General features: G+C 42.5%; 1 pseudogene; it reads right to left on the reverse strand.

Moving 5' to 3' along the window:
* LOC117513685 overlaps positions 1–24,885 on the reverse strand; it is a 729,285-nt pseudogene that overhangs the window by 173,608 nt on the left and 530,792 nt on the right.

Below are 24,885 nucleotides of genomic sequence, written 5' to 3' on the forward strand. Positions count from 1 at the left end.
GTGACCAGGGAGGTGCCTATCCTATGATAGAAGTACCAAATCCTCGTGCAGGAACAGCAGGACAGCGATCAACCATGCTCGTATATCGAACATGGAATGCTGATGATATCAAAGCAGCAGTCGACATGATACCATCGCCACATGTCGATATTGAGGGATTTATGCAGGATATAGAAAACATTAGAAATTCTTACCACCTTAGTGGACCTGAAGTCCAACAGGTGTGGATGAAAGCATGTGGCCCTAAATGGAGTCAGGTACGCGGAGACTGGAATCCTGCAGACCAACAAGGCGTACCACTGACACATGATGATCTAGTCTTAGAAACAAGAGTGGAAGCTATTACACGGGCAAAAGGTGTGTTAGGACCAAAGATAAATTATACTGAAATTACCAGGACAACTCAGAAAGAAGGAGAACCATGGATAGAGTTTAGATGCAGATTTGAGAGTGTATTTAGGGTCCATAGTGGCATATTGCCAGGAACACCAGTGTATGAAAACAAATTGAAAAATATTTCACCTGTGAAGCTGACAATGACCGATTTGATTCATGATGGCAACTCAACAGCTGTCATAACAGTAACGTGCCACTGAAGATGTTTTAAAATTGAGATTCACAGGTATGCCATTACATGTGTCACTTTGTAAACCATATTTGACAGAATGGCAAGAATTGGGACTGACAGTCATAACAGCTTTGTCAGCCACTGATTGGAGCAGAGTTGGACCACGAATGGAGTTCAGTCCATCAACTAAATTGTATAAAGTGCCAGTTAATGTCTCATTGGTGCTGACAGCTGGAACACACATTGATGTGTCCACTTCACAATCCTGAGTGTTTCAGTTGAGTCCTGAAGAGGATGATCTTCTCTCTTCTGTACCATCAGGATTGTGGACAACAGGTCCTTCAGACGTAGGACTGATAAAAAATGCACAACCTGTAGTTATAAGACCAAAAACAGAATACAGACCATGTGTAAGACAGTATCCATTGAAACCTGATGCAATTGAAGGAATCAGGCCAGTAATAGAGAATTTATTAACAGCAGGAGTAATAGTGCCATGTCCAGATTCACCATGTAACACACCCATATTTCCTGTAAAAAAGGCTCCGCCCTCAGTGGGGTGGAGAATGATTCAAGATCTGCAGGCAGTAAATGCTGCTGTGATTAAAAGAGCACCATGTGTCCCAGATCCACACACCTTGTTAAATTTGCTGAGACCAAATTCTAATAGTTTCTCAGTAATTGACATAAGTAATGCATTTTTCTCTGTGCCAGTACACCCAGATAGTCAATTCTGGTTTGCTTTTACCTTTAAAGGACAACGATATACATTCACCAGATTACCGCAGGGTTACGCAGAGAGTCCAACTATTTATTCTCAAGTCATGTCAGCATGTTTAGCTAATTTCGTTCCACCGGCAGATAGCCAACTATTAGTGTATGTCGATGACATTTTGATTGCCTCTGACACACGAGAAAACTGCATAACTGACACAGTAGCATTATTATGTTTCTTATTTGATAATGGCCACAAAGTGAGTAAAAACAAAGTTCAGTTGTGTAGGGATAAAGTAAAATATTTAGGACATGAATTATCAGCCACAGGGCGCACGATCCTGTCTGACAGGAAGGAAGCAATTTTGCACGCTCCAAAACCACAAACCAAAAAGCAGATGATGTCATTTTTTGGACTGACTAATTACTGCAGGGCATGGATTCCCTGCTATGCAGAATTGACTAGTCCACTTTCTGATTTGATGTACAAGGATGATATTTCAATGTCAACCGTGTTGGAATGGAACAAAGATGCTGAGGAAGCTTTTGTAAAAGTAAAACAAACATTAGTGTCATCCACAGTTTTGGCACTACCAGATTATAGTAAACCATTCATTCAAACAGTTGATTGTAAGAATAAGTTCATGACTAGTGTTTTGGTTCAAGTGTATGGCTCAAAATTGAGGCCAGTTGCGTACTACTCATCTAAATTGGATGCAGTAGCAAGTGCTTTACCACCATGCGTACAGGCTGTTGTTGCAGCCTCTATGGCTGTTCAAAGTAGCAATAATGTTGTTCTATTCCATCAGTTGACACTGAAAGTTCCACATGCAGTCTCTGCACTTCTGTTGCAGACAAACATGAGCCTTTTGTCCCCAGCAAGACATCTTTCGTGTATGTCCTTGCTATTATCACAACCACATCTTACGGTAGAGCACTGTACAACATTGAATCCATCCACATTGATACCCTTACCTGAGGATGGTGAGCCGCACAATTGTCTTGATGTAGCTACGGTCTGTACGAAAGCACGCCCAGACCTCTGGGACACACCCATCCCAAACAGTACAATTGTGTATGTGGATGGTTCTTCCACTAAAAACGCTTATGGACAAACACAATCTGGATATGCTGTTGTCACAAATTCAGAAGTATTGGATTCTGCTTCATTGCCATCCTCATTTTCAGCACAAGCAGCTGAATTAGTTGCTTTAACTGCAGCTTGCTATCTGTTTAAAGGTACGGCTGTAACAATTTATACAGACAGCCAGTACGCTTTTAGCACAGTACATGTGTTTGCAAAACTGTGGGAAGAGCGTGGAATGGTGACATCATCTGGAAAGCCAGTGACTCATGCCACTCTCCTAACTGCATTACTGAAGGCTGTGAGATTGCCTAACCAAATTGCTATATGCAAATGTGCGGCTCACACCAATGGCTCTGACAGTGTTTCAAAAGGAAATGATTTTGCTGACAGAGCAGCAAAAGAGGCAGCAGCAGCTTCTTCTATTTTTGTTGTACAGGAAACTACTCCAGATTTGCATTTAGGTCATACACTGCTTGCTGACATGCAACAGCAGGCAACTGACAGAGAAAAACAAATGTGGATAGCTAAAGGAGCTACGTATGCAAATGATTTGTACGTATGACCACAAAAGAAACCCATATTGCCAAAAAATATGTTTAAATGGGCAGCTATTATGAGCCATGGCGTGACGCATGTCTCATCAGGGGGTATGATATCGCAATTGAAATCTATTTTTTGTCTTTATGGGTTCGATGCATATGCAAAACAGCATTGTAGAGCATGCATGATATGTGCAAAACACAACTCACAAGGCAATTTGAGACCCCAAAGAGGTAAATTTCCAACACCACAATATCCCTTTCAAGTGATTCATATGGATTATATACAGCTGAGTAAACATGAAGGGAAGGAATTTTGTTTAGTCATAATTGATGCCTTCTCAAAATGGGTAGAATTGTTCCCTACAAAACATGCAGATTCACTTACAGTGGCTAAAGCATTATGCAAAGACATCATCCCACGATGGAGCGCATTTTGTTAATACAATAGTGCAATATGTAGGAGAAGCACTACAGGTCAATCTCAAAAATCATTGTGCTTATCATCCACACAGTGTCGGATTAGTGGAAAGGACAAAGGGCACAATAAAAATAAGATTAAGGAAATGTATAGAAGAGACAAAACGAACCTGGATTGAATGTTGGACCTAGTAAAATTGTATATGAGAATAACACCAACACCATCAGGGTTAACACCATTTGAGATACTTTATGGACGACCATATCGTCTACCAATTTTGACATGGATACTAAAACAGCAGATGAGGAACAAACATTAGCAAATTTTATGAAAAAGACATTAACACAGAAAGAGATAACTTAAACACATTTACTGCCGAATAATTTTGATCTTCCACAGGACGGCCTTCCAGTAGTCTAGCCAGGAGACTGGGTGTTCATCAGAGTGATTAAGAGGAAGAACTGGTCCAGTCCTCGTTGGGAAGGTCTATACCAAGTGCTGTTAACAACACCAACTGCAGTAAAGATAGCGGAGAGATCAACGTGGATACATCACTGTAAGATACAGCGTGTGTTGGCGGCCTCCACAGTGTAAGGGGAAGTCTGGCTACAAAGGGAGTCTATTTAATTAGCAATAGATTGTCTCAATGCCAGTGAAGCAGGGAGATCCTTGCACTATTAGGTGAGGTGGTTAACAACACTGTATCCTAGCAATCATGACTGAACTACAGCAGACCCCGGAGCGGCGTGCTCAGCGCCGCCGCTGCCGGACTGTTGGTAGGGCAGCCGGTTGCGTTGTGATCTTAGTGTGTTTCGTGCTCCTCGGATTCCTGGCCTGGTGGTTGACCCAAGAATTGCAGCTCACTGTGGACCAAGCCAGAGAACAACGCAAGCAACGTCAGAAGAGGTTTATTCATAATGTGAATGAGACAGATGGACACCCTCATATATACCATACTAATATGTGGTACAGATATGTTCATTTATTGGCTATGGAATTACGTTACTAATTGTTATGTTTGTTCGCAAATACCTATATCCTCAACACACCCAGCTCTGACGGCTAAACCGTACCCTGCTAGGGTGACAGAATGTCTTATCATACGGATGCATAATCAAACTGTATTTCGGGGGCAGCAGTTCTCAGCAAATCTGATAAGATGTAACACCACTTGCCTCAGTGCAACCACTTATATGATAGGGATTTCAACAGAGGACGTACAAGCGTGCCCAAGTGCTGCTCCATTGACTAGACTGAAGGGAAGCGCAAAAATATCATCACGTTAAATTGTCATCACAACGGCCATTCCCAAATTGCTTTTACGGGACAGGGAATAAAAATGTAGGTAAAATTAAGAAACGTCTGTGTACCCAAACGTATGTTTTATCAAATAATTTAAGCCTAACCAAAACATAATATGTGGATGGTACTTATCTTCATCACATTGGACGGGGATGTAATTATACAGGCTCCTGTCCATGGGGAACGGATGAATCATGTGCTTATGTTAGTAAGTTTTTGCTACCACCTGTAAATGGTACTCCGGTGTATGATGACATCTATTGGCTTTATGGTTCCAGACTGTACATGAGTCTCCCACCAAATTGGGGTGGTGTGTGTGCACCTACCCAGGTGACTGACCATACATATGTGGTAGGACCTCCACAGAGAAGAATGGCAGCACCAGACGGAGGAGATTGATATACCCAGATGTGTTACCACATAATCACATGTGGGGCTCGGATGTACTAAAGGACCAAAAAATTGTGGTCTGTAGGAGATAAAATAGCACATTCATTGTTCCCCTGGATAGGAGTGGGAAAAAATTCATTAATGATTGAAACTCTGAATTATCGATTGGGTCTGTTCATGAATGTAACTAAAAAAATAGTAGCAGCTCAAAACACTGAAATAGATGCTTTACGTACCATGGTGATGCAAAATCGCATGGTTTTAGACTTGCTTACTGGTTCACAGGGAGGAGTTTGTGTTCTGCTGAACACAACATGCTGTACTTTCATCCCAGACTCCATTCATTCAGTGGATATGCAGGACGCATTGGAAGAGCTGAATAAACTTCGTGATGCAATGCATAAAGACACCCTAGCCATGAACCGGTGGAATCCCTGGTCCTGGTTGACTTCAGGACCATGTTGGCAGTTACTATTGAAAATGGTGTCAAATACATTTGTACAGTGTAATCTGGCCTTCCAACAAACTATGCCAAAATATCAAGCATTGAAACAGTCAGACCTTAGTGGAGAAAACTGTAATGACTGTACTGAGAATTATGATGATATTGAAAAGCTCACAACTCCAGTTCAAGCTTGAACTGTTGACGTGATGAGTTAACACACTCTTAGCCTATGAAGCTTTAGCTGAAAAAGTAATAAGTCAAGTGGTGTAGTCAAATAATACAGAAAAATGGTTCATTTATACCAGTCGGTAGGAGTGATGTATGATGGTGGTGTGGTGATAACAGAATCTTTGACAGACTGCCACGAAATGTGTCAGGTTATTGTGCATTAATATCATTATTGTTACCCATGACCCCTGAAGACGTTACGACATATGCAGCCTCTCTTATTCCTGAGGATTGGCAGAAAGGCATAGCCAGACATAGAGTAAAAAGAGATTGGAAAGGAGTAGGAAATCCAACATATATTGACGCAATAGGAGTCCCCAGAGGAGTGCCTGATGAGTATAAACTGGTTGATCAAATAGCAGCTGGATTCGAATCTTCCATCTGTTGGTGGTGTTCAATTAATAAAAACGTGGACAGAATAAACTAAGTTAATAAACTAACTAACTAAGCTGGGTGATGCCTACTGTATGTTTAACAGGTGATAAACAGGTGGGAAATGTTAAGGATTTTATATATATATATATATGTTATCACTGTTAAACATTTGTACCTTTTGTCTTCTTTCTGATGAGAACGGTGTTGTGCTGTTTGCACTTAACCCCGAGAATGTACGTGTTATTCAACCTTGTTTTAGCATGCTGGGGTCAATCTGAACTGGGAATGAGAAGCTGGATGTACTTATTATTATTATTATACAACTTGTTTTCGTAGCCGCTAACGACTGGGAGTAAAAGAACTGAAGGTTGAATTTTGACTGATTGTGATGTGATGCTTAGTGTTCCAGGCAGATGCAGAACAGCTGATAACTGCGAACGAGATGTGCTGACCTTCGACGATAAGAGTAAAAGAAAGAAACTGTTTTATGCTTACAGCTGTACTTATTGACGTGTGTGTTTATGTTACGGGAAGAAACTTGTCTTGCGTCATTCCCCCACCCTTAGGACAAGTTTTTGTTTATGTGATGAGGGATTCACTAATAAAAAGAGCGAAGCGCAGGCCAGACTTTAGTGTAGCCTTGGTGTACAGCCTGACTGCACTCCGCGCGTAAAATTTGACTTTCTGTCTCACTGGTGTTTCTTGACTCTGTTTGTCTTGTTAAAGGTTTTAAAAATGTTTGGAGGAGAAAATACCCAACAGCGTGATGATTTACTCTCTTTTAAGAGTTTGATAATCCTCTTCTTTGTTTCAATTGACATCTCTCCTGTTGGAGCCATGATTCATGTCAGTCCACTTGGTGCAACAGCTCTCCAAGGTGTGATCACTCCTTTTTAGATGCAGACTAACGAGCAGATCTGATATGATGCAGGTGTTAGTTTTGGGGATGAAAATTTACAGGGTGATTCCATAATTTTTTCCTCAGAATTGAGTGATTCCATATTTTTTTCCTCTGCATGGTCTAAAAAAGTAACCGTTACTGACTGTCACAATCTTTTCTTCTTGATTTCTTATAGTGTTTCTTAAAGCCAGAAAGTTGCCATTTGAAATGACTTTAGTTTTGTGTCATGTCTGTGATCTGCTTTTTTTCTACAAAATTAAACAACTGAATGAACATCCTCCGAGGCCGGTGATTCCATAATTTTTGCCAGGGGTTGTATTCTGTGTTTTTTCATTTATTCATGGAGTGCATCAATATTTTGTTCTGTGACAGTATCTGTGATGTTTTTACTGAATGATAACTAGAGACATTCATCACGAAATGCCCCGCGTGCAGCACTATTTTCCATGTAAAGTGCAGTAATATGTACATGTGTGGGGTAGGTATTTGGTTGAACCCTCATGTGTTTGATGTAAACTGGGATAAACAGTGGAAAATTTGGAGATTGACATTATATTTATTTAGAGGATATGGCCAACAGTGACCATAAAAAGTCTGTAACCTTCGAACAAATGCAACTATTGGTAATTTTTTAAAAGTAGGTCAAGGTCACTGGCCTTCAAACCCATGCGAAATACTCCTCCAAGGCATGTACCCACCAAATATGAAGTTTTTGCAAGCAATAGGTGCCGAGGTACACTGCGTCGAACAAATTTCAGGCGAAGGATTTGACAGTTGTGACCATTGGTGACCTTGAAAAGTAGGTCAAGGCCACCGACCTTCAAACCCATGCGAAGTACTCCTCAAAGGCATGTACCCATCAAATATGAAGTTTCTGTGAGCAATAGGTGCTGAGCTATGTTGCGGCAAAGGATTTGGCAGTTGTGACCATTGGTGACCTTGGAAAGTAGGTCAAGGTCACCAGCCTTCAAACCCAGACAAAGTATTTCTCCAAAGCATGTACCCACCAAATATGAAATTTCTGCGAGCAATGGGTGCCTTCCAATGTTGTGGTGAAGGATTTGACAGTTGTGACCATTGGTGACCTTGAAAATAGGTCATTTTCCCCGGCCTTCGAACCCATGCGAAGTACTCCTCCAAGGCATGTACCCACCAAATATGAAGTTTCTGGGAGCAATAGGTGCGAAGTTACGTTGCGGCAAAGGATTTGACAGTTGTGACCTTCCTCAAACAACTCCCAGCCAGAAAGTCTTTTTTGTATTCTTGTATTGAAGTTTTTGCGAGCAATAGGTGCCAGGCTACGTTGCGGCGAACGAATTGCGGCCGGACAGATGGACGGACGGACAGACAGACGGAGAGTCGGACGGATGGACAACCCGGATGCTATATGCCCCACCGCACGTGGCATAATAAAAGCTATTCGAAGTCTATGTGTTAGTCTTTCATCTTTCTCCATCACTGTTTTGGATGAAAATCTATTACAAATATTACCTCCTCATCCCCACTAACAGTGCAATTCACAAACTCACTATTCTAACAGAAGGACAAACCTCCAGGCCTCCTGAGTGTACTGATGCTTACATTTTTCACCTTTCAAAATGTGCCTCATTTAACCTCCAAAGAATCTGTTCCAGAGCATTAATATTTTAAATGCTCCTCTTCATACACATCATGTCCATTTTTTTAGAAGAGGAAGAGCACAAATCTAAAAGGTTTTAACTTTTTCCTGAACATCTTCAGAGTAACAGAAAATGTGATTTACCGTATCTGATGGTTAGCTTCACTGCGGACCCGCAGCACCTCTTTGCCTTTCAGTTCCAGCTCTCTGGTCAGAGTGTCAATGGTCTCGTTCAGAGAGTGGATCTCATGGTCCAGGTCAGTGATGCGGTTGCTACGGGAACATACCTCTGCCTGCAGATCTGAGATGCGGGCCAAGAGCTCTTGTTCCTATATGATGTGCATGCACATTTAAAAGACAATACAGAGCTTTTTAGTAGATATACGATGAGAGCTAAAAAATTATTTGGTCACATACACGAATACTCTAGAAGCAAATGTTTCATGTAACCTGTTGGTGGCTGTGCTCCATAGCGCTCTTGAGCTCCCGTTTGGCAACGTTGTTTTCTTTAAGGTGTATCTGCTTCAGATGTTCTATCGATGAAGCATGCAGGTGGTTGAGCTCTGCACGCAGGGAAGCTGGCAGAGGGTGAGAGAGATCACTGTTACAGAGAATAGATATGATTATGCTTTTAGCTGTTCAGACATTCTCTCACTTTAACATCAACCAGATGGACAACACTACACATTTTATCCCTCATGCTCATCATAAATCATGTCTATTTGATACACATGCCACAAAAAAATTAACACATTGTATAATGATTAATATTTTCCTTCGTTATTTTGTCATATAAAGCCAAAGTCATCCAACTCAAACCCCGATAAACAATGTTTGATGTTTGTTCCTAGTCAAAAATGATTTCATAACCAAGGCATTTATTTCCCTCAATCAGAAGATGGTTTTCATCAATACTTTCATCTATTTCTTATCAGGATGGATAAAAAAATAACATGCCTTGTATAACACTAGCAGAAAAAAAAAAAAAAAACATTTGTTAGAATGCATTATGCCAAAAACTGAAACAACTAAAATAAATTAATAAATTCATTCATTATTTAATAATAATAATAATAATAATAATAATAATAATAATAATAATGAACACCACCACCGTTTTTCTCAGTAAATATATGGCTGAAGGTGCTACTGAAATTAAATTTTCACCCAATGTCGGTAACAATCCAAGTAATCCACACATGCAAATAAACCAAACAAATACGTACAGAAATTATGTTATGTGTAATAATTTGAAATGACACAGGGAAATTTACTGAAATGTATTTAATAATTTTTACAAAAGCCTTTGCTGGCAATGACAGCTTCAGGACACCTCCTGTATAGAGAAACTATTTGCATGCATTGCACAAGTGGGATTTTGGCCGATTCTTCCACACAAACAGTTTTAAAATCTTGAAGCTTCCACTGACTTCTTCTATGAACTCTGATATTTAGTTCTTTCCAGAGATTTTCTATTGGATTCAAGTCAGGTGATTGCTGGGCCATTTTAGCAGCTTTATTTTTCATTCTATGAAACCAATCAAGAGTTTCCTTGGCTGTGTGTTTTGGAACATTGTCTTGCTGAAATGTCCATCCTTGTTTCATCTTTATCATCTTGGTAGATGGCAGCAGATTTTTATCAAGAATGCCCCAGTACATTTTTTCCATTCATTTTTCCTTCAATTCTATGAAGTCTGCCAATGCTGTATACTGAAAAACAGCCCACACCACGATGTTCCCACCTCCAAACTTCACTGTTGGTGTGGTGTTTTTGGGGTAATGTGCAGTGCCATTTGGCCTGCAAATATGGTGTATATTATGGCATCCAAAGAGTTCATTTGTGGTTTCATGTGACAAGACTATATTCTCCCAGTATTTCAAAGGCTTGTCTAAATGTTGTGCAGCAAACTTTAAATGAGCAGTGAACTTCAGCAGTGGAGTCTTGCATGGTGAGCATGCATACAGGTCATAATGATTGAGGATTACTTATTGTTTTCTTTGAAACAATTGTACCTGCTAATTCCAGGTCTGTCTGAAGTGCACCACAAGTGGTCCTTGGCTCTTGGACAACTCCTTTGCTAATTTTTTTACTCCTCTGTCAGACATCTTCCAGAGAGCACTTGGTTGTGGCCGGTTCATGGTGTTCTGTCCACTTCGGGATTATGGCCAAACAGTGCTTGATTTACTGTTCCAAATATTCATACTGTGGAAGAGTCTGGGGGGACCTGGTTGGTAGATGTGGAGAGCTGGGATCAACTCCCACCTATGACCAGGGCTTTGGGGCGTACATGAGGGCTGGCTGGGGACCCTGTGGCATGTGTCCGTGGATCACAAGTTAATCTTTCATTAACTTCTGGATCTGTTCCTAAATGTTTCAAATCTGCAGTGATTAAACTATTACTTAAGATATCTAATCTTGACCCGAGTGTATTGAAAAACTATAGGCCGATATCAAATCTATCATTTTGCTCTAAAAATTTGGAAAAAGTGGTTTCACGGCAGCTTGTAGACTGCCTACAGAGAATTATCTTTTTGAGCCACTGCAGTCTGCTTTTAGAACATATCATTCCACAGAGACAACTCTCACTAAAGTGGTGAATGATCTTCTACTTGCAATGGATTCGGACACCAGTACAGTTCTGGTGCTGTTAGATCTCAGTGCAGTGTTTGACACTGTGGATTATCATATTCTACTCGATAGGCTGGAGAATAATTTTGGGATGATTGGGAGTGCCCTTGCATGGTCATACCTGACCAGTCATTCTCACTGTGTTTTGTACAATAACAGGTAACACTTTACAGTACCCTTAATACATAGTACCTACCACACTTAGTACAATGTATTAGTCTATGTAATAATCTGTAATTACTTGTACTCAGTTGTACATCCATAATGGAATAATGTGTACTAGTGCTTTGTAGGTACATAATGTAATAAAAGGGTATTGTTACAAATGTGTACTAAGAGATTGGTGGTACATATAGTAATAACGCATTCTTGTTACAAATGTGTATTTACACATTACAGTTACATGATGTAACAAGATGTACTAGTTGCATGTACTTATATTTGTTTATTCAAATGTATTAAAGCTCTTGTTTCCAAGGTCACCTTGCATTGTTTTGTACTACACGCTAACTACATTGGGAAGGTTTCGCCCCTATATGTATGTGTAACCTGCATGAAAAATCAGGTCACTAACCGGTTATTTTCATTTAGATACTTTCAGTGTACCTCCAGTAGGTGGCAGTGCCCCAAGCACGTAAATCAGGTATCATGTGAAGTCCGCACCTGCATGAGGGTCATTTTCCTCTCAGACACGAAGCAGACAGCAGCAGACCCGAGGGAGACTGTAGACATCCAGAACCAGACTGTAGCAGACAGACCCTGAGTTCATTTCAACCGGCGGTAACCCAACCACATTTATGAGTTTGTGCTTGATGAAACTCTGGTGAGTTAGCCAGCTAGTTGCTAGCTGTTCAGAAAAATGCATTGTGCTTTTAACTTGGTTTAAGTTAACCCACGTTGTTTAATAGATGCAGTAAGATGTATTCCAGTGTCTTTCCATGACGTTCATGCACTTGTATTGTTGTTTATCGCTCTGAAAAAAAAATCGCTAGCTTACATGCTAATGCTAAGCGCAACTAAGCTTACTTCATGCTAATCGCTAAGCTAAAGCTAAAGTTACACATAGTTTGCAATGAAAAGATGCATTTTAAATATTTTCTGTGAATTCCTCAGTTTGTGTCATTAGCCACTGTAATGGTTAACAGTGCCATTAAGGTGTGGTATATTTGATTCTTTAATCACAAAATTGTGCTATTGTGTATAAAAGTTGTAATTAATTATAAGTACAGAAGAGATACACTTTATTTTACAGTACTCAATCCATTGTATTTAAAGGTAATAATACAGTACTACAGTCTCTAATACATGTAGTATACTGGGTCATATACAAGTAGTACGCTGTATAGTTAACACCCTTCTGGTCTTGGTCATGATAATATGAGGTTTGTAGTACAATGTAAGTACAGAAGAGATACACTTTATTGTACAGTACTTTATCCATTGTATTTAAAGGTAATAACAAAATACAACAGTCTTTAGTACATGTACTAGGTAATAAAGCAGTTTTGATTTGCCCAACTCAAGAGCTGTAATCATTGTAATTTGTGGTTGTTACAATGCAATTACAGAGAGGATACACTTTATTTTACAGTACTAGGTCTATTGTATATAAAAGTAATAAATGACTGCAGTACATGTAGTGCAGGGGGTAAATTGAGTGATGGTAATGCGATAACCCAACCAAATCTGAAAATTAAGGACATGTACCAAGAGGTAGGGCCACGACAGGTGCATGTTCTTCAATGTAAGTACACAATGTTATGTGATGTACATACAATGTACATACATACATATAGGGGCAAAACCTTCCCAATGTAGTTAGTGTGTAGTAAAACAATGCAAGGCAACCTTGGTAACAAAAGCTGTAATACATTTGAATAAACAAATATAAGTACATGCAACTAGTACATCTTGTTACATCATGTAACTGTAATGTGTAAATACACATTTGTAAGAAGAATGCATTATTACTATATGTACCAACAATCTCTTAGTACACATTTGTTACAATACTCTTATTACATTATGTACCTACACAACACTAATACACATTATTCCATTATGGATGTATAACTGAGTACAATCCTTAGAAGATAGTCTTGCATCATTGAGAACCTGGATGTCGAGCAACTTCCTATTTTTAAACTGAAATGATGGTTCTTCGTCCAGTGAGACATCGACATCAATTTGACCAGTTAACGCTTGGCCTAGGCTTGTGTGTCATACATCACACTGATAAAGTGAGGAACCTTGGAGTAATTTTTAATCCTATGTTGTCCTTTGACTTCCACATTAGAGATATTACAAGGAGTGCTTTCTTCCACCTATGAAATTTAGCCAAAATTTGCCCCATCCTGTCTATGGCTGATCCTGAGACCCTGATTCATGCTTTGTCTCTTCTAGATTGGACTACTGCAATATTGTATTTTATGGTTTACCGCAGCATTTGGGGTCTCCAATTGGTTCAAAATGCTGCTGCCAGAGTTTTGACACGAAGCACAAAGTTTGACCACATTAGACCCATTTTGGCATCTTTTCACTGGCTTCCAGTCCCAGTGAGATCAGAATTTAAGGTTCTGCTACTAGCCTATAAAACTGTTCATGGACTGGCACCTCCCTACCTAGCTGACCTAATTAAACCCTACGAACCGGCCCAGGTGTTGTGTGTTGTCCTGGTACCTGCTGTCTTTCTCTCTCTTCCTAGGTGGCATTCCTTGTGCAGCTGATGAGCACACCTGTCTGCAATCAACCTGCCTCCATATAAACCCTGGTTCAACAGCTGGTCAGCGCCAGAAACTCAGTGTTCACGACCTGGTACCTGGCCTCTCTATTTCTCTATAGAGCCTCTCTGTCTGCGTTCCGTCGCAGTGTTTTCTTGACTCTCTGTTTGGCTACCTGCATGTTTCTTGTCACCTGTTCTAGTTTGAGTCTGAGTAATTGTGAGCAGCCACCCTCATACTGTTTCTCCTCCTCCGCAGTGACACCACTCTCTGTCAGCTCCATACGGGGCCATCTGGAACACAGACCACTGACAACTCCTCACCTTGGATTGCCACCTGCACACCGGGTCTACTTGGGCTGCAACCTCTTGTTTCCACTGCAACGCAGGCCGGGTCTCCACTCTGCAAACCCCCCAATCAGTACACACCACTTATGCAGCATTTGTCCTGGTAATCATCCTTGTACAATAAATCTGGTTTCCTTTATCCATTCAGCCTCCCTGCGTTGGAGTCCAATCCTGGTTTTTGGGTTTAATCTGTAACAGAAGTTTCTGGCCAACATCATGGACTCCGCAGGGTCAGACAAACTACAACAGGCTCTTTCCACCCAAGGCGCCTTCCTGCGCCAGCAACAACAACAACTCGCTGTACTGTCAGATCATGTTCAGGACCTCACTCAACAGGTTTCACACACACACACACACACACACACACACACACACACACACACACACACACACACACACACACACACACACACACACACACACACACACACACACACACACACACACACACCACACTGTTGTCACTAGCAGCGAAAGTTGAGATGCTTACCTTGGTTTTACCTCCTGCTCCAGTTTCCACTCCAGTTCAATTCCTATAGACCTCCGCATCCCCCAATCTCATCCCCGAACCGTTTATCTGTCATCCAGAACCATATTCCGGTGATGTTGATACATGGTCTTCCTTTCTCATTCAGTGTTCTTTTGTTTTCACTGGTCCTTCTCAGTGTTCCACTGATCTCAGTAAGATATATTACGTTATCAACTTGCTCCGGGGGGAGGCCCTCAAGTGGGCTACCGCCCTCTGGAGCACGGATTCACCTCTGCTTCACTCCTTTTCACTTTTCTCCCAAGAGTTTTGGTTGGTTTTCGATCACCCCCAACGTAGCCATTCTGCTTCCCAGCAGCTATTGTCCCTGAGGCAGGAGCAGCGGAGCCCTGCAGAGTATGCAGTCGACTTCTGGGTTCTTGCTGCGGAGGCCGGCTGGGACTCCGCGGCGCTGCAAAGCATTTTTGTTAACTGAGTATCGGAGGCATTAAAGCATGAGCTGGCGGTCCGTGATGAGCCCAAATCGCTGGATCAGTTAATCTCGTTAGCCATCCGTATCGTCAATCGGTTGAGGGAGCGTCGGCGAGAGAAAAGCCGGAAGGCTAACCGGAGTGCGGCTGCTCGGATCCCGCCGGGCCCTTCTTTCCTGAGCTCCACTGCTGTGTCCATCCCTAGACCTCCAACTCCCCCTGCTGAGGAGCCCATGCACCTCGGCGGGGCCAAATTATCGCCACAGGAGCGCCAGCAGAGACTGTAGGCTGGGGAATGTTTATATTGTGCAGCCACTGGCCACATCTGCAGTTCTGTTTTTCCAAATTAGACCTCAGAAACGCCTATCACCTGGTCCGGGTCAGGGAGGGTGATGAGTCGAAGACTGCCGTCAACACACCTCTCGGACATTTTGAATATCTGGTCATGCCTTTCGGTCTGACAAATGCTCCCGCCACCTTCCAAGCTCTAGTCAATGATGTCCTTAGGGACTTCCTCAACCAGTTTGTTTTCATTTATCTCAACGATATCCTTATTTTTTTCTCCGACTCTCAGTGAACATATCAGGCATGTGTGCCTAGTACTCCAGCGGTTGTTGGAGAACCGGTTGTTTGTGAAGGTCCAGAAATGCGAATTCCACCAGTCCACCATTTCCTTCCTTGGTTTTATTATTTCTCCCAACTCTGTCAAGCGTGATCTCAGTAAAGCCACTGCTGTAACTCAATGGCCAGTTCCAACCTCCAGTAAACAGTTACAGCAGTTTCTTGGTTTTGTCAATTTTTATCGCAGATTCATTCGAAACTTCAGTCTTGTTGCCTCACCTCTCACAGCTCTCACTTCTCAGAAGGTCCCATTTCAGTGGTCCGCCTCAGCTGACAAAGCCTTCCGAGACCTCAAACACTGGTTCTCCACAGCCCCTGTGTGGAGGTTGATGCCTCTGATTCCAGTATTGGTGCTATCCTGTCTCAGTGGTCTGCCACAGATGACAAACTCCATCCATGTGCCTTCTACTCCCGCCGGCTGACCCCTGTGGAGAGGAACTATGATGTTGGGAACAGGGAACTCCTGGCGGTCAAGGAAGCTCTGGCAGAGTGGAGACACTGGCTGGAGGGGGCTGCAGTTCCATTCACTGTCTGGACAGATCACAAAAACCTGGAATACATCAAAACAGCTAAACTTCTCAATTCCTGCCAATCCAGGTGGTCTGTGTTTTTTAGACGCTTCAATTTCAATCTCACCTACCGACCCGGAGCCAAGGAAAACCTAATGCCTTATACCGCCAGTTCGAACTCTTGGATCCTCCCTCCACATCGGACCCAATTCTGCCTCATTCCATGGTCATGGGGGCCCTCACCTGGAATGTTGAGAGAGTTGTCTGGGAGGCTTTAGACAGACATCTGGCTCCTGAAGGAGGACCTCCTGGGCGGCTTTTCATTCCACCAGAAGCCTGATCGGAAGTCCTCACCTTCTGTCATGCTTCCAAGCTTGCCTGCCATCCTGGGGTTTCCTGAACTTTAGACCTAGTACATCATCGCTTCTGGTGGCCCTCAGTCCAGGCAGACGTGCACGCCTATGTTCAAGCCTGTACCATCTGCGCCAGGGGCAAGTCTCTCCATCGTCCACCTGCTGGTTTTCTTCACCCGCTTCCCATGCCCAGCCACCCCTGGCCCCACGTCTGCCTGGACTTTGTCACGGGGCTGTCTCCATCCCAAGGTAACACTGTGGTCATCACGATCATGGATAGGTTATCCAAGGTGGCACAGCAATGGTCAGGCGGAACGGGCCAACGAGGACCTGGAATCGACCTTGAGGTGTATCTCTTCCTCCCACCCGCCCAAATGGAGCACGCACCTTTCTTGGATTGAATATTCTCACAATTCTCAGATCTCCTCAGCTACTGGATTTTCTCCTTTTGAAGTTTTGCTTGGCTATCAACCTCCTCTGTTCCCTCTACAAGAAGCAGACACTGCCATGCCGTCAGTTCAGGCCCACCTCAGGCGTTGCCGTCGGATGTGGAGGACAGCCCGTTCCGCCCTCCTGCAGGCTAAGGAAAGTATGCAATGTCATGCCAACCATCACCGCACCCCGGCTGACGTCTACCAGCCTGGGCAGGAGGTGTGGCTCACCTCACGGGACATTCCTCTGCAGACAGAGTCTCCCAAGCTTGCTCCTTGCTTCACTGGGCCGTTTGTGGTTGATCGGGTGATCAACCGTACCTCTGTGCGACTCCGTCTGCCTCGTTTCCTGCTGATCCACCCGGTCTTCCATGTGGCCCGGCTCAAGCCTGTCTGCTCCAGTCCGCTGTGTCCACCTGCTCCGCCACCTCCTCCTGCCCGGAACATCAATGGTCATCTGGCCTGGACGGTCAACAAAATCTTGGATGTTTGTCGGTGTGGTCGGAGTTTCCAGTATCTGGTGGACTGGGAGGGTTATGGGCCTGAAGAACACTCCTGGGTCAAGTGGAGCCTCATCTTGGACACTTCCCTCCTCCGGGACTTCTACCGGGAGCAACCTGATCGGCCCGGTAGGTCGCCTGGGGGCTCCCATGAGGGTGGGATACTGTTGTGTGTCGTCCTGGTGCCTGCTCTCATGGCAAGTCGTGATTCAACAGCACGAAATATACAATAATCTATTGGTTTGTGATATTGTGATGAAAAGCACCTCATTTTCAGGCCCCGTTGGCCTTCTCCAGCTACTAGGGCTGTAAACCCTCACAATGCAACTGATACTCCTCATCTTAGTCTCTAAGTAAGCGCTCATTTGATACAAGGTCATTCCAATGGAACCTAAGGATCTTCCAAAGACACTTTTTGTCAAAGACATCTAGTTGTCACCTTCGGTCAGTGGTTAGTGTCTAAGTCTCACACGCATACAGCAAGACATGTAGCAGCAGGACCCTAAAGAATTGGACCTTGGTTCTCTTGCAAAGATATCAGTATCGCCAAACCCCTCTGTCCAGCAACCTCATGATTCCATAAAGTTCTTCCCATGTGCCTCTCAATCTTACAGGTCGAGGACCCAGAGACATGTATGTCACTGCCGAGATAAGTGAACATCTCCACAAGTTCAACACTTTCACCACATACAGTATAGATACACTTATGATGGCTGAGTCAAGGAAGTTGTTAAAACTCTGAAACTTAGTCTTGATAAAGGACACTTAAAGACCCAGATGCTCTGATTCCTCACTCAGCTTCTCAAGTGCTACAATCACAGTATTCACAGCTTCTGCAAAGATCACAGAATTGTCTGTGAAGTCAAGGTAATTACTTTTCCTCACCAATAAAAGCACCCAAGTCACTTGTTTCTACAATCCTACCCAACATCCAGTCCATGCAAGCACTGAAAAATGTAGGAGCTAGAACATATCCCTGATGATTGCGAGTTTTCATTGAGAAAACTTAAAATCTCTGCATCCACTGCACACCATTCATAGTAACTGTAGATTGGCTGACTATGATGTTCGCTAACGTTTTGGGGGTCCCACGAATTCTAATGATGTCCCAGAGAGCACTCTGATCAACTTGATCAAAGGCTTTGCTTTGTGAAAATCAACACAGGGTGCAAAAAAGCACTGCTGATATTCCTGCTTGTATTCTATGAGTACTCACAGGGCTAGAACTGTGTCAGTGGTTAACTTGTTGGGCGTCATTCCCGCTGAGTAGCATGTTACCAGAACTGAATCCTATTCAGAATAATCCTTGCAAGCACCTTCTCTGTCACAGAGAACAGTGTGACAGTCTTTTGGTTGTTACAATTCATACAACAATCACCCTTTCCAGATTGCAAGAACAAGTCCTTTCTTCCATCCTGTAGGGATAATACTGGTCTCTCAGTCTGAAACAAAGATTGTTTGCCAGGAGCTCAGCTACAATGCCACAGAATTTTCCCTGTCTTCAGCTAATTCACGGCATTTGCAATCTCACGAAGATTAGGTGGTTCACAATTAACTGGAGAATCAATCAATTGTGAACCACTCATACGGGGAAACAGATCAAATCTAGGCTCACGTTTCCCCTCTGTCTTTTACCAAACTGTAGCTAAAATTAAGCATCTTTTCAAGAAAATCCATCCCTATGGCACTGGCACTGGACATCCACAGGGAGAGGGGCTTGAACCTTTCCTTTCTGCAGTGCTGGTGGACTACCTGCTCTCAAAAGCACATTAATGAGTTGCTTATGAATAACCATTCCCTGCTCCAGCAGGAACCCAGGTCAAACTGGAAAATGCAGACATCAGGATCCTTTAGTGTTTCACCCCTTGTGCTCAGAATGTGATGACCAGCACCATGTTGAAAACTGTCAAACTTAGCCATGACTTCTGTTGCCTCCACCTGATACTGACCTCCACCTGATGTCTCCCACAAACTGGAAACTACCTGGTGCAGCGAGAACATCACAGTAGGCCTGAAGTTAGGGGTTGGCAGTATACTCGCGTGATAGTGCAATATGGATTGCGAAATGTCTTCTATCTCATGAGAAATATCTTTTGCCCATATGGAAGCACAGGACCTTCGTTAGGCCAGAAATATTTTTTATTTCACTGATGAAGTAACAAAACATAATGTGAAATATATATTAATTTGGACATCAATCATTATTTTGGCACAGTTCTATCAGTGCTGCATGTACATTTGTTGAACCCTTAACAAGTATCATCATAGCCATTGATTTGCTAAATGTAAAACTAAAGATTTGTGAAGTTTACATGCAGATTTTAACTTTGAAAGAGTAGATTTGAAAATGAAAGTAGTCCAGGTTAAATACTTGCTCAGAAAAGATCATAATTAAAGTGGTCATACAGTGCAAAACCAGTAAAACCATGACATAATACCATCACCATTCAGACAGTGAAAAAATATTGTGACATTAAGCTGAAGGTCTATTTTTAAACCTACCCGCCTCACATATCCATGTATGGCTATGAATCATGGGTGAGTATTTCAATGTTTGAGCAAAAGTTCAACACTTTAACCACCAGCTACTACACCAACATACAGCAGCTGGTTGGAGTGTGCCCCATCAACCACCATCCAGCAGTTCTTTGCACTCATAATTTGATGACAGATGGACAAAAAAAATCTTATGGTGCATACACCATACAATCACCCCTGGAAAAGGAGACAGCTATTCCCAAGGCTAATGTAGACTATTACATTTATTTGATGCAACCGGAGGGACTGCTGCAAAAGGGCTACATCACATCTTTGGTACACCAGTGAAGCATCATCACTCATGCAGTTTAAAAATGATTTGACAAATCAACAGGTTGTTTTCACAGACAGACTCAATATAGCACTATGCAAATATGAAATGGTCACAACATGGACAAATGTATTTAATTTTCTTTTTACCCATCTTTGCCTTCCCTTCATCCTCAAGCTCAAACCGCAGAGTCTGGAGCTCTTGCTCTGACTGCTGTCTGAGGATCTCTAAAGTCCTCCTGTGTGCCTCCTTCATAACATGAACTTCCTCCCTCTGCTCCTGCTTCAGACGCTCCTCCAGGGCCTAAAAAGTGGGAGAAATTGAAGAGGAAGGATAGAAGAGATGAAAGGTAAGAGCCACATGGGGTGTGTAGCCAGTACATTCTGCGTGCTGCTCTCAAGCCGGTATATTGAGTCAGGTTATGTCAGGAAGGGTACCTGGTGTAAAAAAGCCACACAAAGTATGCAGATCAGAAATCGCAATTCCCTATTGGATTGGTCAAGGCCTGTTTAACAATGACCAACCCCAAAAGGGTCAGGGTTTTTCCAAACTAGAAGCCCTGGATGAACAGTGCAGTCCAGTCCCTATTAAAAAGCTGCAACACCACCTTTAAATCAGGGGACAGCGCCCTGTACAGCGAGGCCAGGTCCGATCTGAAAAGAGGCATCAGAGAGGCCAAGGCTGCCTACAAGGAAAAGATAGAGGACCACTTCGCTGCAAATGACCCCAGAAGGATGTGGCAGGGAATAAATCATATAACCAACTACAGACGCAGCAACCCAGGAAATGCTAGGTCTGACGCCTCGCTGGCAGAGGAGCAGAACCACTTGTTTGCCCGCTTCGAAGCAGACAGGCCAGCAGCAACTCCACACCCATCACTCTCCAGCACTAGCACGCTAACACTTCAAGAACATGAAGTGAGACGTGTGTTGAAGGCGGTGAATCCCAGGAAGGCGGCCGGCCCCAATGGTGTACCTGGAAAGGTACTGAAAGTGTGTGTTGACCAACTGGCTGGAGTTTTCACCTGCATCTTCAACCTGTCCCTGTCGCAGGCCACCATTCCACCCTGCCTCAAATCCTCCACCATCATTCCAGTCCCAAAAAAGTCAGCAGTGGAGAGTATAAATGACTACAGGCCTGTTGCACTTATGCCTGTGGTCATGAAGTGCTTTGAAAGACTGGTCTCTCAGCACATCAGAGCTTGTCTGCCTCCCACTCTGGACCCCCACCAGTTTGCCTACAGGGCAAACCGCTCCACGGAGGCCGCTATCATCACAGCTCTCCACACCACGCTGAGCCACCTGGAGCACCAGGGGAGCTATGTGAGGATGCTCTTCGTGGACTTCAGCTCAGCCTTCAACCACATCATCCCAGAGATCCTGGTCCAGAAACTGACACATCTGGGCATCTCCACCCCCATCTGCCAGTGGATCAAGGATTTCCTCACAAACCGCCCACAGTCCGTGAATCTTGGCCCCTACCTTTCCTCCACCATCACACTCAGCGCCAGTTCCTCTCAAGGCTGTGTACTGAGCCCCCTCCTGTTCACCCTTTACACACACGACTGCTCTCCGACCCATCCCACAAACACCATCATAAAGTTTGCGGATGATACCACCATGATACCATGATACCATGATACCACCAGCTCTCTGACAGCCTCTCCTGGACTGCCAACACCACAGCGGTGGTGAAGAAAGCCCAGCAACGACTCCACTTCCTGAGGGTGCTCAGGAGAAACAGTCTGGAGGAGAAGCTGCTGGTGTTCTTCTACAGAGCCACCATCAAGAGCATCCTGATGTACTGCATCACAGTGTGGTACGGGGGGTGCTCAGCAGCAGACAGGAGAGCGCTGCAGACACATCTCACCCCAGCAACCACCTGTTTGACCTACTAGCCTCCGGCCGACGGTATAGGTCAATCAAAACTAGGACAAACAGACTCAAGAACAGCTTTCTCCCCAGAGCGATCACTGCTCTGAACAATAACAAATCACTCTAATCCGCACCTTCAAGTTTCTTGTGCAATATCTGTAAATCATGTGCAATTTTCTCGTGAAATATGATTCCACAATTGTATATAATTCTCATTTTACATTACTTAGTCCACATTTCATTTTATTTTATTTTACCTTATGTTTATATTAGTTATACATATACTCTGAATAATTACTGTTAAATTTCACTATCTTTTATTTGGCTAAAAATTACTCGCACCACGGAAAGCACCTTTTTGGAGTTGCACACAAATCTCGTTGTAATGCAAATTACAATGACAATAAAGGCAGTTCTGATTCTGATTCTGATTAAAGCAGCGTGTTCATGTATTTTTAAAAGACATGGTGCTGTATTGCTCTCAGCCCGACAGACCAAAATAATGGGCCGAGTGCTAACCAGCAGCTAAAGCTAAAGCTCCAGTCCTCACATGATCATTCATACCGTTTGACAGTTTAAAATATTAAAACCATTCACACACTGAGTAAATATAAAACCTGTTAAATTGTTTCAGTCTTATTCACCATCACAACCTGACGATAAGACGCCCATGTTTTCGAAGATGACCTCTGGGAAATACTTTAATTCCTTATCGTGGAAATTTTAAAGACATCCCTCGTCACAGCACTCCATTCAGACATCTGTTGTCTCAAAAATTAATTCCATAAAAATTCCAAATTCTAGTTTTTAAAGACCCTCAATGTTTGTCTGCTCTGGGTGGATTTCACAGCATGAAACAGGATGTGGCACATTGACCCGCTACCAACAACTAGAATAAGTGACCAACAGGAAGTGAACCTTACCTCACTCGTAAATGGAAACCTTTTCAAGAAGAAAAAAATAATGGTATTAACCGGTTACCAATATTTTAAAATAATGATTCTGTTCCAGAACATTAAAAAAAAGTTTCTGATTTCATTTAACATACCAGTGGAGGCATGGATATATTTAGGTTAGATGGCAGTGGAGTTTCTTTTTGTTTTTTTGTTTTTTTTGTTTGTTTGTTTTTTCTTTACATTTATTCATAATTTTTTTCCAGCAAGAAACAAAACACCAGCACATCATCTTCACAAGTACAAGTACAACTAAAGTGAAATCAAACATGCTACAACTCGAACATTCATGAACATCCAATCCCAACATACCAACCACAGGGCCCATGAAACAATACAACCCAGTCGGCATGTCTTGATTCAGGAGCACGAAATATACATTAATCTATTGGTTCATGATATTGTGACGATAAGCGCCTCATTTTTGTCACGGCAGCACAAATTCATTCTCATTCATTCCATGATGGCTGCACGAAATAAAAAGTGAAGGGGGGGGGGAGGTCGAGGGTGGTTATCATTAAGGTTGGGGGAAGGAGTAGGGTTAGGCTATGGTTAAGGTTAGGGTTGGGGCTTGGAGTAGGGTTAGTAATAGTGAGTTAAAAAAGTCATGAAAATTTGACTCATTTCGTGACGGGAGCACAAAAAAAAAAAAACAAAAAAAAAAAAACGTGAGATTAGGCAGAAAAATAATAAATAAATAATTTTTCAGTGATCCAAGATAATTAATACAAGGTTGTCAGTTTTAGAAACTAGTGCTGGGTTGAAAAGAGTGATTCGCCAATTTTAAATTGATTCTCATTTTAATCACCACAAATTGATTCATACATCCAAAGATCGATTTAAAAAAAATATATATATGCACTTTTCGTCAGTGTTATAACCTGGCGAAAAGTCAGAAAAAATTATGCTGCAGTTGGGCCATTATGCTGTGTCTGAGGGTGTGAAAATGATCATTTCTCTATATTGATTAGATAATGAAATATACACACAGAAAGAGTCAGTGAGTAAGAAGGGGTTTAACCTCCAAGGAGGTTGAGATGGATGGCGAGGGGACAAGGCAATATCAAGAGCCAAAGTTGCATGATCTGAGATGACAATTGGAAGACATTCTGAATTATTGATTTTTTTTTTTAAATTAAAGAGCCATTAATAGAAAAAAATCTATACAAGAATATGTGTGATGAAAATGCAAGAAAAAAGAATATTCTCTGGCTTGTGGATTATGAAATCTCCAAGGATCAATGTATCTGTTTTGAGTCATAAGGTCTGATAAAGATTTAGACATAGCAGAGAAGGTTTTCATGCTGGAAGGAGAGGTATCAAGTACAAGATCACTAACACTATTTAGAGCACCACCAAAAATCAGAAGGTGTGTATTTAAATCAGGGATCATTCCCAAAAGGTGATGAGCAAACTGAGCATTATCAGATTTTGGAGAATAGACATTCACCAGAACAACATTGTACAGGAGAGTCCTTACAATAATTAAATATATTCCATTTGTGTCTGTGATCATTTTAGAAAGTGAGAAATGTATTTTCTTACTCTGGAGTTTAGATTTGAGTGGTAGATGTGACCGATCCACAGCTTTTTA

The sequence above is a fragment of the Thalassophryne amazonica genome, chromosome 1, assembly GCF_902500255.1.
Source record: "Thalassophryne amazonica chromosome 1, fThaAma1.1, whole genome shotgun sequence".
In the NCBI taxonomy this organism is placed as follows: domain Eukaryota; kingdom Metazoa; phylum Chordata; class Actinopteri; order Batrachoidiformes; family Batrachoididae; genus Thalassophryne; species Thalassophryne amazonica.